The 14,707-nt window shown below is 44.6% G+C and overlaps 1 long non-coding RNA gene across 4 annotated transcripts in view; it reads right to left on the reverse strand.

Moving 5' to 3' along the window:
• LOC147022631 (uncharacterized) overlaps positions 1-14,707 on the reverse strand; it is a 140,381-nt gene that overhangs the window by 40,006 nt on the left and 85,668 nt on the right. For all 4 annotated transcript variants that reach the window (XR_015059826.1, XR_015059825.1, XR_015059824.1 and 1 more), the window contains one exon: positions 9,860-10,067. This is a non-coding gene — a long non-coding RNA (uncharacterized LOC147022631). The remainder of the gene's footprint in view (positions 1-9,859; positions 10,068-14,707) is intronic.

The following is a 14,707-nucleotide window of genomic DNA, read 5'->3' on the forward strand; positions in this document are numbered from 1 at the left end:
GGTTGTGTTAGGAAGGGTGATTAGTGGTAATAAAGGTCATGAGTAAGGACAGGGGTGGTGGTGCACTGCCACATGGAAGCCCTGAATGGAAGAGTGGGAAAGAATGGCCTCTGGAAGGTGGTTCCATCGACTGGAGAAGAGAGGAAGGAACAAAGGAGTTGAAGTGCGCAGTCAGCCTGTATTTTGGAAATTTAACCAGGAGACGGTTACTGCAAGGATGTGGGCATTCTGGAGTTCCTGGGGATGATCAGATGACTGAGAGAGCAGAGGACCAATATCAAAGAAGAGGTGGTAAATCTCCTTATCACATCATCACAGGAGATTCCAATGAGCTTTCAAATGAAAGCTTTCGAGTGCATAGAATTCAGAACACAGATATGATGCTTGGGTGCTATAAATCGAACTCCTTGCTATGATTAGTCATCATTATTCCCACCCGTTAAAGAAAAGGGGGGATATAGAAATTGGCTCCGTCTGTCTGTCTGTCTGTCTGTCCATCCTCCCGTCATGCTATCGCCTCCTCAACCGTTGTGTAGAAATCCACCAAACTTGATATGCAGTTAAAATCACCACATGGTAAGAATGTGCAAGAGCAGTATTTTTTGGCCCAACCTCCTGGGGCCCTGGGGTAGGGTCAAAAGGTCAAATACCAAAAAATTCAACTACAGGCACATTTCAAAACATTTAATGAAACTTTGTATATGCAGTCAACATTGGGGATGCATGAAATATCTAATGTACACAGGGATTTGACCCCAGTTCAAGCCTCAGGGGTTGTGGACTGAGGGTCACAGGGGTCAAAATAGAATATTTTGTAAACTTAAAATTTGATCTTAGGTCATTTCTGGTGGAACTCTTTGTCATCTTTCAACTTTGCATAAGGAAGGAAGCATGGTGGTTTGCAAAGGCATGCCATCGACTTCACTCGAACTACCTCCGCCACCGAAAGTAGTTAATGCTTTCACCTGTTTGTCTGTCAAATTTTTTTGGTATACATTGTGGAGGCTCATGGAAGATCTAACACACAAAACATACAACAAAGGGAGCAGGAGACAAGAGGTGCAGGAATAAGGACACACAAAACAGTAAGAAAAAGAGACATTAGATCTGCGGGAGGGAGAGGGATGGGGCGGGGGTACACAGGGTAAACAGATGGACGCCACAGGGACTTTCAGGAAGGAAAGCAGGGAATTTGAAGGAGGTGGGTATGGCGTGGATTAATAATGGTGGAAAAGATCATGATTTTGGATGGGGGAAGATATGAGATGGTGGTGGACAGCTGTTTTGAAGACCTGGAGGGAGGAGTGGGATAAAAGAGAGTGTGGGAGTTTGTTCCAGAGGCAGGAAAAAAGAGGAATAAAACAGTGAAGGTGAGCAGTGATTCTTGATTTTGGTAGTTTTACCAGAAGGGGGTTGCTGGCGGACGCCCTGTGGAAATATGGGGGGAGGGGGACATCACAGACAGGGTGGGGGGGGCAAGGCTGGAGAGGAGAAGGTAGAAGACAGAAAAACCACCGACCTGCCTGCAGTGAGAGAGTGAGAGACCCAAAGACTCAGACTCATCGCTGGAGATTCCAATGATCCGAAATGCCTTGGTTTCCACAGCATGAAGCCGGAAAGGTGGGAGGCAGGAGCACCACCCCACAGGGGAGAGTAGTATTCCATCAGGATGCAGACGAAAGCTTTGTATGTGGTCAGGAGTTCATGTGCCAAGAAAGGACCTTGCATGACGGAGGATTCCCAGTCAGCGACTGGCTTTGGAGGCCTGCTTGGAAATGCGGCTTTCCAGGAAAGATTATGGCAGATAGTGAGATGCAGAAGCTTGAATGAAAGGATTAATTCAAGAGGATTGTTGAGAAAGTAGATGGGGGAGGGGGTTCCAGATGGTCCTTTCGGAGAGACGTCGTGAGAGTGTAAGATTTGTCAGGATTGAAAGACATGTTCCAAGTGTTGGACCAGTTTGTGATTTTATCCAGATCTGCAGAGAGCGCAGAAGTTGCTGCTTGCCGGTCTGAGGGATGACAGATAGTACGGCAGAGGGTGGAGTCATCAGCAAAGAGATATAGAGGATTTTCCAGAGAGTCGGAGAGATCATTGATGAAAACCAGAAAAAGAACAGGGCCCAGAACGCTGCCTTGAGGACCTCCAGCCTGGACAGGAAGAAGGGATGAGAGAATTCCATTATTACTTGTCTGTCTGTGAGCAGCATATCAAAAAGTCATGGACGGATTTGGATGAAACCTTGTGGACAGGTTGGGTGTGTGATGAGGAGGAATTGATTTGATTTTGGAGAACATTCATATCAGGACACTAGAATTGTTGCAGTGATTCTACACCATTGAGAGATGAGGCCAAAAATTCTACATGCCATGATATCTCAAATCGTTGTGGACGGGATCTGACAAATTGGTGGATAAGTTGCCTCGGTGAAAAGAACAAGCTGATTAGATTTTGTTTCAGTTCCGGATGCAGATCCGTCCCATCAGTGGGATACAAAACGTAAAATCCTCAGCCTAGCGGAGGTATGTGTGCTCTCCCGAATGCTGTTCACGTTTGGAATGCGAAGAGGTGACGGTCAAGGTATGGTGCAGGAAGAGCCAGTCAGTCACCACCCCTCTCATCAACAAAAGCGTTTTGAATACATTTCCAAGGCATTATACGTGCAGTTATACCCCCATGTGGTTCGGTGTTTAAAAAGTTATCTGCTTTAATAAACAATTTCTTCATGAAAGCAAGAAGGCAAAACTCAAACAAGAGAAATGTTTGCACAGACAAACAAGCTTATAAAGACTAAAACAAAAGATCACAGGTATGTATATCATTTGGTAGTGAGTTCCCACCTTTAAGCATTGGAAGGAAGGGGAAGATTTGATTGACGCAGGTGATGTGATTTCACAGGTGAGAGAGAGAGAGAGAGAAAGTGAGTGAGTGAGTGAGTGAGTGAGTGAGTGAGTGAGTGAGTGAGTGAGTGAGTGAGTGAGTGAGTGAGTGAGTGAGTGAGTGAGTGAGTGAGTGAGTGAGTGAGTGAGTGAGTGAGTGAGAGAGAGAGAGAGAGAGAGAGAGAGAGAGAGAGAGAGAGAGAGAGAGAGAGAGAGAGAGAGAGAGAGAGAGAGAGAGAGAGAGAGAAGCCGAGTCAGAGAGAGGATGACGTGGGTTTTTAAAAGAGTTGATGCAAAACTGAGAACTTAGACTCCTTCATAATTCAAGCGCAAGGGAATTGTGCACTGCCGTTCGTCATATTTTCATAACCGGATTTTCACATCCAAATTGTATTGCCATCTCCAGTTGATACACGTGATCCTGACTTGATTTTATTGACAACGATACAACTTTTACAATCTGTTAACAAAGCTAAGTGGGTTAAGAATTGTACGAAGAAGACTTTTTAAGTGATGTGCGCCTCTCCTTTGTATGGCACACGGGGAACCGCTCATTGTTATCCATTTAGGCCGTGTAGCCGACTTGGCAACTGTGTATTTTTGTTCTGTCATTCAAGTTAGAGAATTGTAATTGTAGCCGGCACTTGGACATGGACTATGACCGCAAAGATCGTTTCCTTTGTGAAAAATGGCAGAAAATATGCGAACAGTGCATGAAAGCAAATGGGTGAACTATCCTAAATAAGCCCTCTCAAAGGACAGTGCGGCGTTCTCCAAGAACCCTGTGATAAAGACGAATGGCGATTCAAGGCTCAAGATTCTCCAACTGGACAAGATGCCAAGCAAAGTGTGCCAGAGACATCTTTATATGTGCAGCGGCGTCGAGACGCAGTGGCCCGTGAATCCTATTCAGTTGCACATCACACGAGCAAGTAATTAAGCTCTCGATAGTTAAGCTCGATGCCAGAGCATTTTAACCGTAAATTACTCCAGGATAACTTGTGCTGCATTACCAGGACACAGGAAAGCAGGCCTCTGAGTGCAGCTGGCATGGTTCTGAGCAAGAATTAAAGGGATAAAGAGTTGCCTCCTGCAGGAAGGCCAAATTTATTGGGCTGTTTAATGACGCCGAGATGAGCGCCGGCTGCAGGAGAAACTGCAGATGGACACGCAGCGGGGACCTGAGATCTATCTCCTCGGAGACTTCCAGATGGCCCTGCTCAAGCTAATATACCTTCCGGCAACAAACTTAGTGACAAGGTGTTAGAAACTAACAGCATGTGGGCTCTGTGCTTCGGAATCACGTTTCCGTCGTTCCATTTTCTTCCTTTGGATGCGGCACTCAACCTGCTTTGTGTTGTTGACGGTGAAGACGTGAGACACCTTGCAAGGCACGTTACAGGACGAGCTGGCGACACGGACGGAAAGCCTGACCCGGCAGGGCTGCGATCCGGCAGGCAGGAATTCTTTCCGTATCCAGTGGAACTGCCAGCGGCTATCTGACTAGGCCGAGGCCCCGTGACTATAAACAGGGCCCGGCCCTTAGAAGGCTCCGGCGACACGATACAAGGCATGCTGTTTTGCTGGCATGAGTCCGAATCAAAGCTTGCACGAGGAGGGCAGGAGGGAAATGGGGTGGTGGGGGGGGGGGAGTGAAACGGGAGATGACTCCATCTTATATGCTGCCTTTGATACCACAGGAATAAGCAGGCCCCTGTGATAAATAATTCTGGAGGCCTAAACAATGCTGCGCACCACGGGGACGTCTCTCACAAGCCGAGGCACCCCTTAACATCTAAGAACGTGCAGTCATGTATGATGTGCGAGACCAAAAAGCAGGAAAAGAATTAGCTCAGTGGGAGCTTTTCCATTCGTCTGCTCTACGGCAGGAACAAATTCAGCACGGAGGGATAAGGCAAAAAAAAAACCCAGCCACACACTGTGCCTGGAAATGACCTCTGCGTGAACGTAGTAACAGTTCTTGTGCCTCTTTGAAGTGTTTGCTTGCACACACACCTCTGGCCCATATTACAAGCAGCTGTTCTCACAGATAATTGCTGTGCAGGCTGTTGGGAATTGAGGTTCGTGTGTAGTGAGAGAAAACTTGGAATAATAAAATAATTTCCATTGCAAAAAATGTACACACTTGGAAGTTGTGCATGTTGTAATCGGTGTGTGTGTGTGTGTGTGTGTGTGTGTGTGTGTGTGTGTGTGTGTGTGTGTGTGTGTGTGTGTGTGTGTGTGCGCGCGCGCGCGCGCGCGTTTAACATTTATGATTCTTTGTAAGTGCAGTACCGTGCGCACGAGGTGAAAAGAATGATATTGCCTCATTTATTCCACAAAATGAGGTTGGTAATTGACAAGCAGTCCTGCTCGTTCACAGGGGATGCATTAACGGCCAGACCAGACAGAGGTGGCCTTGTCGAGGCCTTGGTTGGTGTCCTTGGCTCCTCAGTAAGCCAATGCACCTAAATGACGGAATAAGACGCTTTATGTGCAACTTCCCGAAGTGTGCTGGGGATGCATTCACAGTGCTGGGCTTGTTAGAATAATAGGAGAACAAAGGATCTTATGAAGAAGCGAAAGAATCGACAAAATGAACAATGCACAGAATAGGAGACAAACTAAGAGGGTTAATCTATTGATGGAACAACCAAATTCGACCCAGATCGTTATTTGAATCAGCTTGGCCTCTTTTTCTATTCTCCTAGCTGAACACAGAACTTGTGATCATCATCCCAGGTTCTCAAATGTCACAAACATGGTGATCGCTATTCTTCTACTCATGTATTTGAAAGGTATGTTAAAGAAAACTGACTCCTCCACAAGCTTTAGATTCAGTACAAAAATAAAATCAGAAATTTTTTCAACAAAAGTATGCAGCAAGGGTGGTGGTGGTTGCCGTTCGTACCTGAAGAAGGCCGTTGACATTCGAAACATTCGAACCGCATGGCCAGTTTGCTTGTAGTGCAGAAGCCGTTTCCGAAACAGCGACCGCACTCGGAGGAAGCAAGCAACGTAACCTGGTGTCAAGGAACCTCCAAGACCAGAAACCACTGACTACTCGCAGTCCATGCAGGAATTTTTAATCTGTTCAGGGTGCCGCAGATAGCTCGCCTGCTCTTCGTGGAAAGGACACCGTGGGATCTTCAAGGTCCACCAACTAATGCTGCCAGATGTGACGCCCAGTTTAACGTCTATCCGAGGGATAGCACACACATCGATGAATCACCCTCCCTGTGAAACGCCATGATGGAAGTTCATCATTTGGTCAAAATTCAAACCCAGGTTAGACAGCTCAGAGGTGCGTGTGCATACCCCTCAAGGCTCTCCTATCAGCGACAAGCAACAAAGAATACTTGTTCAATCACTGTATTAATCAAAGTATATAATATTTCTATACTATAGAGCGGCACTCAATTGCGCGCATACCTCCGCCAGGCTGAACAGTTTACGTAGGCCGGATGTGAAACTGGAAATTAACCAAGATCGAATCGGCTTGTTCTTGTGACATACCCAACACATCCACAAGTTTCCTCCGAACCTGTCCATACCTTTTGAGATATCGTGCTATATTTCGTGTTTGGCCCCATCTCTCAATGGTGAAGAAGCACTTGGAAAATTCCACCAAATTTCGAACCAATTAGTCCTTGTCACACACCCAACCTGTAAACAAGTTTCATCCGGATCCGTCCACAACTTTTTGAGATATCCTGCTCACAGACAGACAGACAGATAAACAAGCCGGTAGGTGGTGATGGGTCGCCGAGCATGGAAACTATAAGATATAGAGCAAAATGGATGTCATATAGCGGAAAGGGAATCACCTTAAGATTATGCATATCAAATCTCATTCAGTTCCATCTACTGATAACTACTCGGAATCGGTTTGAATGAAAAGTTCCAAAAATGCGGTTTGAAATCGGAAATCCCCAAAGTTCGAGGGGGTGCTGTGGGTGAACAAAGATCTAAATCGAAAATCCGGCTCGATCGTTTGTGCACAATGTATTCCAGACGATTAGTGTGAATTTTCATGACCATCCGACCATAATCCTAGGAGCAGTAGCATTTGGCGCGAAGGCACCTCCAGCTCTCGCATATTATCGATTTTTGCACTAATTGACCTTTGACCCCTGACCTAAGCGAAATCGGTCAATATGTCCTGAGGCAAAGTTTTAGTACACTTGAGTACCATGAACCTGCAAAGTTTCATTCGTATCGATGCACTCACCTGGTCGCTAGGGGGCCTTCAATTTTCGCCAATTTTCGCGCATACCCTCATGGTAGGGGGCGCTGCAGGTAAAGTATTCCATATATCACAAAAATCGGAATATATTTGATAGAGCATCACCTGTAGATCATTCGTGCCAAATTTCATAACCCTACGTGGGATAATGGCTTTCGGAATTGATTTCGCGTGAACGGTACCGATTTTGAAGGTTTTTCGGCTGTTGCGAGGGAACCAAAGCGTCACGAGCAACCATCACAATTTCCAAAGCACGAGGTCATAAGATGTACCTACCACCCGAGTATGGTCAAAATCCACCCATGTTTACTACCAATTATGCTGATGAGAAATGAACAAACATCCAAAACAAAAAAAAAAATTACTGGCAATAAGGGTCACCTATTTCGCGATCCAACAGACAATGGAGAAAACATAACCTCCGTCCACCTTCAGTGACGGAGGTAATGACTATTGAGGATGATGCGTGTCGGCTCTTCAGTGGACCTCGATAGCTGTGTGTGGCTACGAGTGTATATAAGTGTGATGCATGTCCTGTTTCATGCTTCTGCACCGCGCTTACTGGCGAAAATCATGTCAATTACACACCCTCACCAGGGGAGGGTGTGGGGTTATTCTGTACCTATGACCCGACCCTGGGTACCCCAAGTACGAGCATGTATGCAAAATTTGGTGAAGATTGTACACACACACACACACACACACACACACACACACACACACACACACACACACACACACACACACACACACACACACACACACACACACACACACACACACAGCAATTGAGGAAGGAAGTAGGACAGAAATAAGAGTTGAGGAAAGGAAACAGAAATCCAAAACTCATCTTAAGGGGAATACCCCTGGGCGCTCCACCTGGTAGCGCCTGGATAAGATAACCAGGGAACCACTGCTTGGTGTGGATTACCCACAAAATACGTAATGGAGAAGAAAGTAAATACCGATGGATTTTTTTAATGCCGTGAAAAAACTTTGATACATCATGGGTGATAAAGGTTGTGCTCAAGTTTCATCGAATTTGTGTATGTGGTTTCGGTGAAGAAAGCAAATGGGTATTTTGGGGGGAACCCCGTCTTCCTGATGCTGATCCTGCTCAGCAAATTCTCTTAGCGAGGGAGCCTCGTTAGTGGCGGAGGCCAATGGACCGACCACGTGCCTCGTGGTTGCAGCAGGTTGATCGGCATCTCAAGGAGATGGGGATGGGCCAGACATCTGCCTGGGGGATGGCCAGACGGAGGCCCCTGGAGTATCAGCGGAAAGGGGACGCAGCGACGTGCTGCTCCGGTGCATGCTCCCATACCTGACCTGACCCCCTACCCCCACTCCCCCCCCCCCCCACCGTATACCTCCTTCGACCCTGATATTTATAATGGTGTGAACAATCTTTGGCACATCATGGGTGATGAAGGTTGGAGTTAAGTTTTATCGGAATTGTGTGTGTTGATTCTGAGAGGAAAGCAAATACCTAGTTGCCCTCCCCCCCTCCCCCGCATAGACCCTCTTAGACCTTGATTTGTTTTTTAATGGCGTGAACAAACTTTAGTACATCATGGGTGATGAAGGTTGTAGTCATGTTTTGTCGGAATTGCGGTGGGCGTGTATCTTTCAGTCCGGAAACATTTTTGGAAAAATCTTTTTTTTAGAAGAAAAAAAAAAAGTCGGAAATTTTTTTAACAGGGATCGAAGGGCGTACATTGGGTATTTTTTTTTCCATTTAGTTTGAGTAAGTGGCCATCTTACTATTGCGTTCAGCCCATCTTGCATTAAGAAATAAAATGACGCATGCTCAACACAGGTTCGCGGAAGATTTTTCCCCAAGGGGAAAAACCCGCAAATGAAAATGAACACTTGGTGGCAACAACAGCTTCTGAACCCACACAGGTATGCTCATGGTTACTGCATAGTCATCGGCCTTAAATTTACAACCAGTGTCCTTGGCTAGGGTCTAGGTTGCAGGTGTTTCTCAAACTGTTCAATGATCATTAATTTATGATCCTTTTCCTTAAAATAGATCATCATACTTATCTAGGATTGAGTGAAATGATTTAAATTTAATGTCCGTATAGCGTACGATTTACACCCGTAAATATCAAAGGCGTTAAACATGTATTTTGTTATCCAAAATGGCTGGGAATGCGCGAGGGAGCATTTGATACCTCCAGCGGATGTGGGCTTCGGCGGCCCCATTCCCCCAGCCTTCAAGGTTGTCATACACCTAGTGTTTTATTCGGCATACAGGTATTTCAGAAAGTGTGTCGAGCCTGGGAATGTCTGGCTTGGCAAGCACCAAGCTTTTTTTTTTTTAATTGAAGTTTTAAAATATTAATCATGACTATATTCATTGTTATAGAAACATACCTTGTTCAGTTTTCAACGAGTTGTTCGGTTTTAAAATGTACATAAACTCAAAGGTGATGTTCAGTGTATGAAAGTGGACATGTACATTCCATACATAACTTTAAAGTGTACAATACATGATAAATATCTCTGGGGAATTTCCCCTGCAGCCTCAAGCTTCAAAAATTCGGGCAAAAACCGAAAGTTTTTTGGAATGAAACCCCACGATTTTCTTTCCTCTGCATTGCGGAAATTAACGAACATCATTGGGCGGTGAATATTTTGGACCAGTGCCATGATCGCCGCAAACAAAACATGCATTACCTCATTTGAGTTGTAATCAAAATGTACATTTGTTTCCATAAAACCATACCTTTATTTAAAGGTAGAAGATGCGTTGTTCAGTACATCGGAGGCAGCTGTGAACCCTCAGAGCTATGCGAAGCAGAGAAGATGGCGGCGATTTCTGGGCGGCTGGAGGGAAAGGCTTGGCCTGGGTGATAAGCTGAAGGGTGTACTGAAAAGGCTTGACTCATTGGAGATCATTCAGCGTAGGCTTTATTCAGCAAGAACAGGATAACCTGTAACGACACAGATGCATAGCTTATTAAGTCAGTGGCTTAATACAGCAAACATAATAATACGACATGCAGAATAATTCAACAAGAAAGAATAAATATTAATAGGCTGACAGTAGTAATCTATCCATCCACACAAACCAGTTCAGTATCCATCTTGAATATCGCATTAACTGTGGTTAATGAGAGGATCCGGAAAAACAACCGATGACACTGATGTTATTGTTGTTCTTTAAGTGTGGGAAGGGGAAAAGATCTCGGCTCTAGGGCTTACAGTATGGAGGATTTGGAATGACAATCTATGACAGCTCGGCTAATGGGCGGTGCTGGTGATGTTGGGGGAGAGGGGGGAAGAAGGCATTGCCTGTAGAATGGGCGGCACTTGTGACCCACAGACATAAACTTAGCTTTATATATATATATATATATATATATATATATATATATATATATATATATATATATACACACATATATATATATATATATATATATATATATATATATATATATATATATGATCAAGTGCTCTTCATTTTACCGAGTGTTCTTTTATTTATTTATCTTTGTGCATTGTTATAATCTGCCTTTCGTCTCAGGATTCTCCATTTTCATAGTACCGTGTCTCCTTTCAATAAACTGCTATTCCTCAAGTACATGTGTCCCCGAATTGCCGCCATTCTTGCGCGTGCAAACCGTTTCAGCCCAGTTTTTGAGTTAATCCCTGGGGGAGATAAAAAAAAATTTTTGTTCAACATAGGCTTTAAGGGACTAGGATTTGTCATCCAGCCGGAGGAAACCGCATTCACCACTCGGGCACGATTCCCTTTGATTTTTGCCATTCTTGAAGCGCATGGCTGTTACGCGGCAGGTCAGCATCTGCATTAGCAGACCGACGATGCGACAATATATTGCAAGTCATATACATCTTTCCACTCCGTTTTTTTAATCCGATAAGTTATGCTGTTTATAGTTATTGATACTGTAATTACTTCTGTCACTGACAGTGGACAGAGGTTATGTTTTCAGCCATGCTTGCCTGTTTGTGAGCAGGCTATTTCAAAACGTTATGGATGCATTTGGACAAAACTTGGTGGACAGTTTGGGTAAGGGAGAAGGACGAATTTATTTGATTTCGGTGAAGCTCCAGAACCGGATCTGGATACGAGAATTTCAAAAAATTTAAGTGATTCTTCACCATTGAGAGATGTGGCCAAAAGATAGCACGACATTTCAAACGTTATGGTCAGATTATGACAAAACTACTGTCGGTGGATGAGTTAGATCAGTGACAAGAACCAGCCGATTAGATCTTGTTTAAGGTCCAGATCTGCAGATCCGGCCTATCAGTTGGATACAAACTGTAAACTGTTCAGCCTGGCCGAGGCTGAACTCCATTGAATGTCGTTTTAGTTTGTCAAATGCGTTTCAGATTTTAAATTAGTGACTGCCCAATTCATAATTGACAATTCTTAAGTAAAGATAGCATGTAACTGAAGGTAGCATGCCAAACAAAGGTTGCATGTTAATGCACACCCCAAGTTGCCCTTTCGCCATTAAAAGTCACACCATACCTGGAATGATATGCACACCACTCTGGGCACATAACCCCATACCTCCAGGTCATAAATGAGCAAGGTGGGTTTTTTTACTTGCAAATGATGCATGAAAATTCTGATACCAGGTCATTTTCCAGAAACTTAAAATCTACATCCTGAACACTCTCACAATGCTTGCTTTAGGTCAGCTGGGTTTGAACCCACAACCTCTATGAACATTATTTAAGTGCCTTCGATGTTGAGCCATCGCCCCAACACTCGTTTACTGCTTATAAATGAATTTTCACGTGAAAATGTGAAATTCTCATTTTTCTCTTAATGAATACGTGAAGCAAAATAATACTTTTGCATTGCGATTAAAGTTTTCTGTTTGTTTTACAAAAAAAAAATTGGAATCAGTTTCTTTAACTTAGTTATGATAAAACAAGATAGTCTAATGCATAATGGTGAACTGAGAGCACAAAACACAGGTGTACAGCAGCAAAGAATAGGTGAGGAAAGTGGGTATCAATTGCGAAAACTTGCACACAAAACTATTTTTGTTTCAAGAACGAACTGGCAATAAAAGAAAAAAAATATTAACGACAATGGCAGGGAAAACATTGTCATTTCAAACACAACAACAAACCTCTTAAAGCCTAGCCGTTGATGCGATTTTGTGCAATTAATGGAGAAACATTGAGGACTTAATGTTTCACTGGTTGCTAAGATACAATTTCAGTTCATTATGCCTTCAGCCTAATGGCTACCTTGCCAGAGACCCTCTCTGCATGGATACATTTCAGCTTGAGAGGAGTTAAGTGAAGTTATGACATTGACAGCATGGCTCTCCTGCATTGATACCTGAGAGGAGTTAAGTGAAGTTATGACATTGACAGCATGGCTCTCCTGCATTGATACCATACAGCAGGAAAGATGTGAAGTGAAGTTATGACATTGACAGCATGGCTCAGCACACAGCACGTAGCGCATTAATTTGATGGAGATGCCAGACAAAGTGAGAAAGGCTGAGTTGGTTTGTCATGCTTCACCACGATGCTGAAAACCATCATTTCCTATTCCATGAAGTCATAAATGAGAGACGCAAGTAAAAGGATCACAAGTTTTAAATGAAGTGCTTTGCCAAATAGCTGACTATTCAAAGAAAGTATGCCATAGACGATTTCAAAGGAAAGAGGAAAGACGTGTTCAAAAAAAAATATTGAGTTTGTCACCACTTCCATAAATCTGCTCTTTCCTTTTACTGCACTTTCACTCACATGGATACTTGAAGGCTTTAAAATATGCACATTTGATTGTGTTGCAATTGGAATTATTCATACCTTCCAATGGAGCTCCTCGCCCACAGCTTACAATGAAGCTTCTGACCCCCAGCTTTCAATGGAGCTCCTGGCCCCCAGCTTAAAATGAAGCTTCTGGCCCACAGCTTACAATGGAGCTTCTGGCCCACAGCTTACAATGGAGCTCCTGGTCCCCAGCTTACAATGGAGCTCCTGGTCCCCAGCTTACAATGGAGCTCCTGGCCCCCAGCTTACAATGGAGCTCCTGGTCCCCAGCTTACAATGGAGCTCCTGGTCCCCAGCTTACAATGGAGCTCCTGGCCCCTAGCTTACAATGGAGCTCCTGGCTCACAGATTTCAATGGAGCTTCTGGTTCACAGATTCCAATAGAGCTCTTGGCCCACAGCTTCCAATGGAGCTCCTGGCCCACAGCTTCCAGTAGAGCTCTTGGCCCACAGCTTACAATGGAGCTCTTGGCCCACAGCTTCCAATGTAGCTCCTGGCCCACAGCTTCCAATGGAGCTCCCGGCCCACAGCTTCCAATGGAGATCCTGGCCCACAGCTTCCAATGGAGATCCTGGCTCACAGCTTCCAATGGAGCTCCTGGCTCACAGCTTCCAATGGAGCTCCTGGCTCTCCAAAATCTACGGCTAATAGCAATTATACGGCGGCCGCCGTATTTCCACGGTCACACAATGTAGCTGTCACATATGTTTTTATCTTTCGGGTAGCTGCACAGCGTATTTAGAAATCGTGGACACCGAAAACGTGGGGGTGCCGTACGGTCTTTGATTTGATGTCGCACGGTGACCTTAGGGCGTCGCTGCGGCGGCCATATAATTTTCAAGGCAGACGCAAGGTGCCCGCAAGGCGACCCGAAAGCGAATGTGCGGCCAGACGGACGGTAACGAGTGGGTATATATACCAGTTCTTTTTTTACTGAAATAAAAATATAACAGTATATATATATATATATATATATATATATATATATATATATATATATATATATATATATATATATATATATATATATATATATATATATATATATATATAAATATAAATAAATATAACTCTAATATACCGTGGTGCCCCCAGAATCCGAACGCCCCATTGTTTGAACAAATTGGAATCCGAACAATTTTTTCGAGAAAAGTTTGCCCTAAAAACCTAATACATTTTAAAAAAACCGAACACAACGTAGCGTTCATGTTTGTTCACGTGTCTCCCCCACCTGTTCGAGCCGCATCTTCACGCTTTGTTCATTCAGTTCGTCGGTGGAAGTCCTCGTGAAAGCATCTCTCGTGTGTCGATCGATACTTTCGGCCTCAGTCACATTTGCTCTACGGCGAGGATACGGCGGCCGTATGCCCTCTGAATTGACAGAAACGTGCGGCGGCCACAGAGAAACTGAGGTGGCCTCAGGGTGGCCCTACGCCATATGGCTATATTTTACAGGCCGTAGGGGCGCCGTGGAAATATAGCGCGGAGTTATAACTTTTTTTCATTTCTACGTTCGCTGTAGCAATTCGACAAAGCCAAGCTATGGCATAGATGTGTTCCACGTCGACTGTACGTAGGGCGTACGGTGGGCTTGCGTTATTCGTGCGGCTGCCGTAAGCTCTTCTCAATGAAAAATGAATTTTCCGAACCCTCAAAAAATTACGGCGGCAAAAATATTTCCACGGTCGCCATACGGTGGCCTTATGGCCCCCCTGCGGTCGCCTTGCGGGCACCTTGAGGCGAACTTGCGTCTGTCTTGAAAATTATATGGCCGCCGCAGGGACGCCCTAAGGTCACA

Source organism: Eptatretus burgeri, chromosome 7 (assembly GCF_056783735.1).
Source record: "Eptatretus burgeri isolate ZD-2024b chromosome 7, Ebu_testis_v1, whole genome shotgun sequence".
Classification (NCBI taxonomy): Eukaryota; Metazoa; Chordata; class Myxini; order Myxiniformes; family Myxinidae; genus Eptatretus; species Eptatretus burgeri.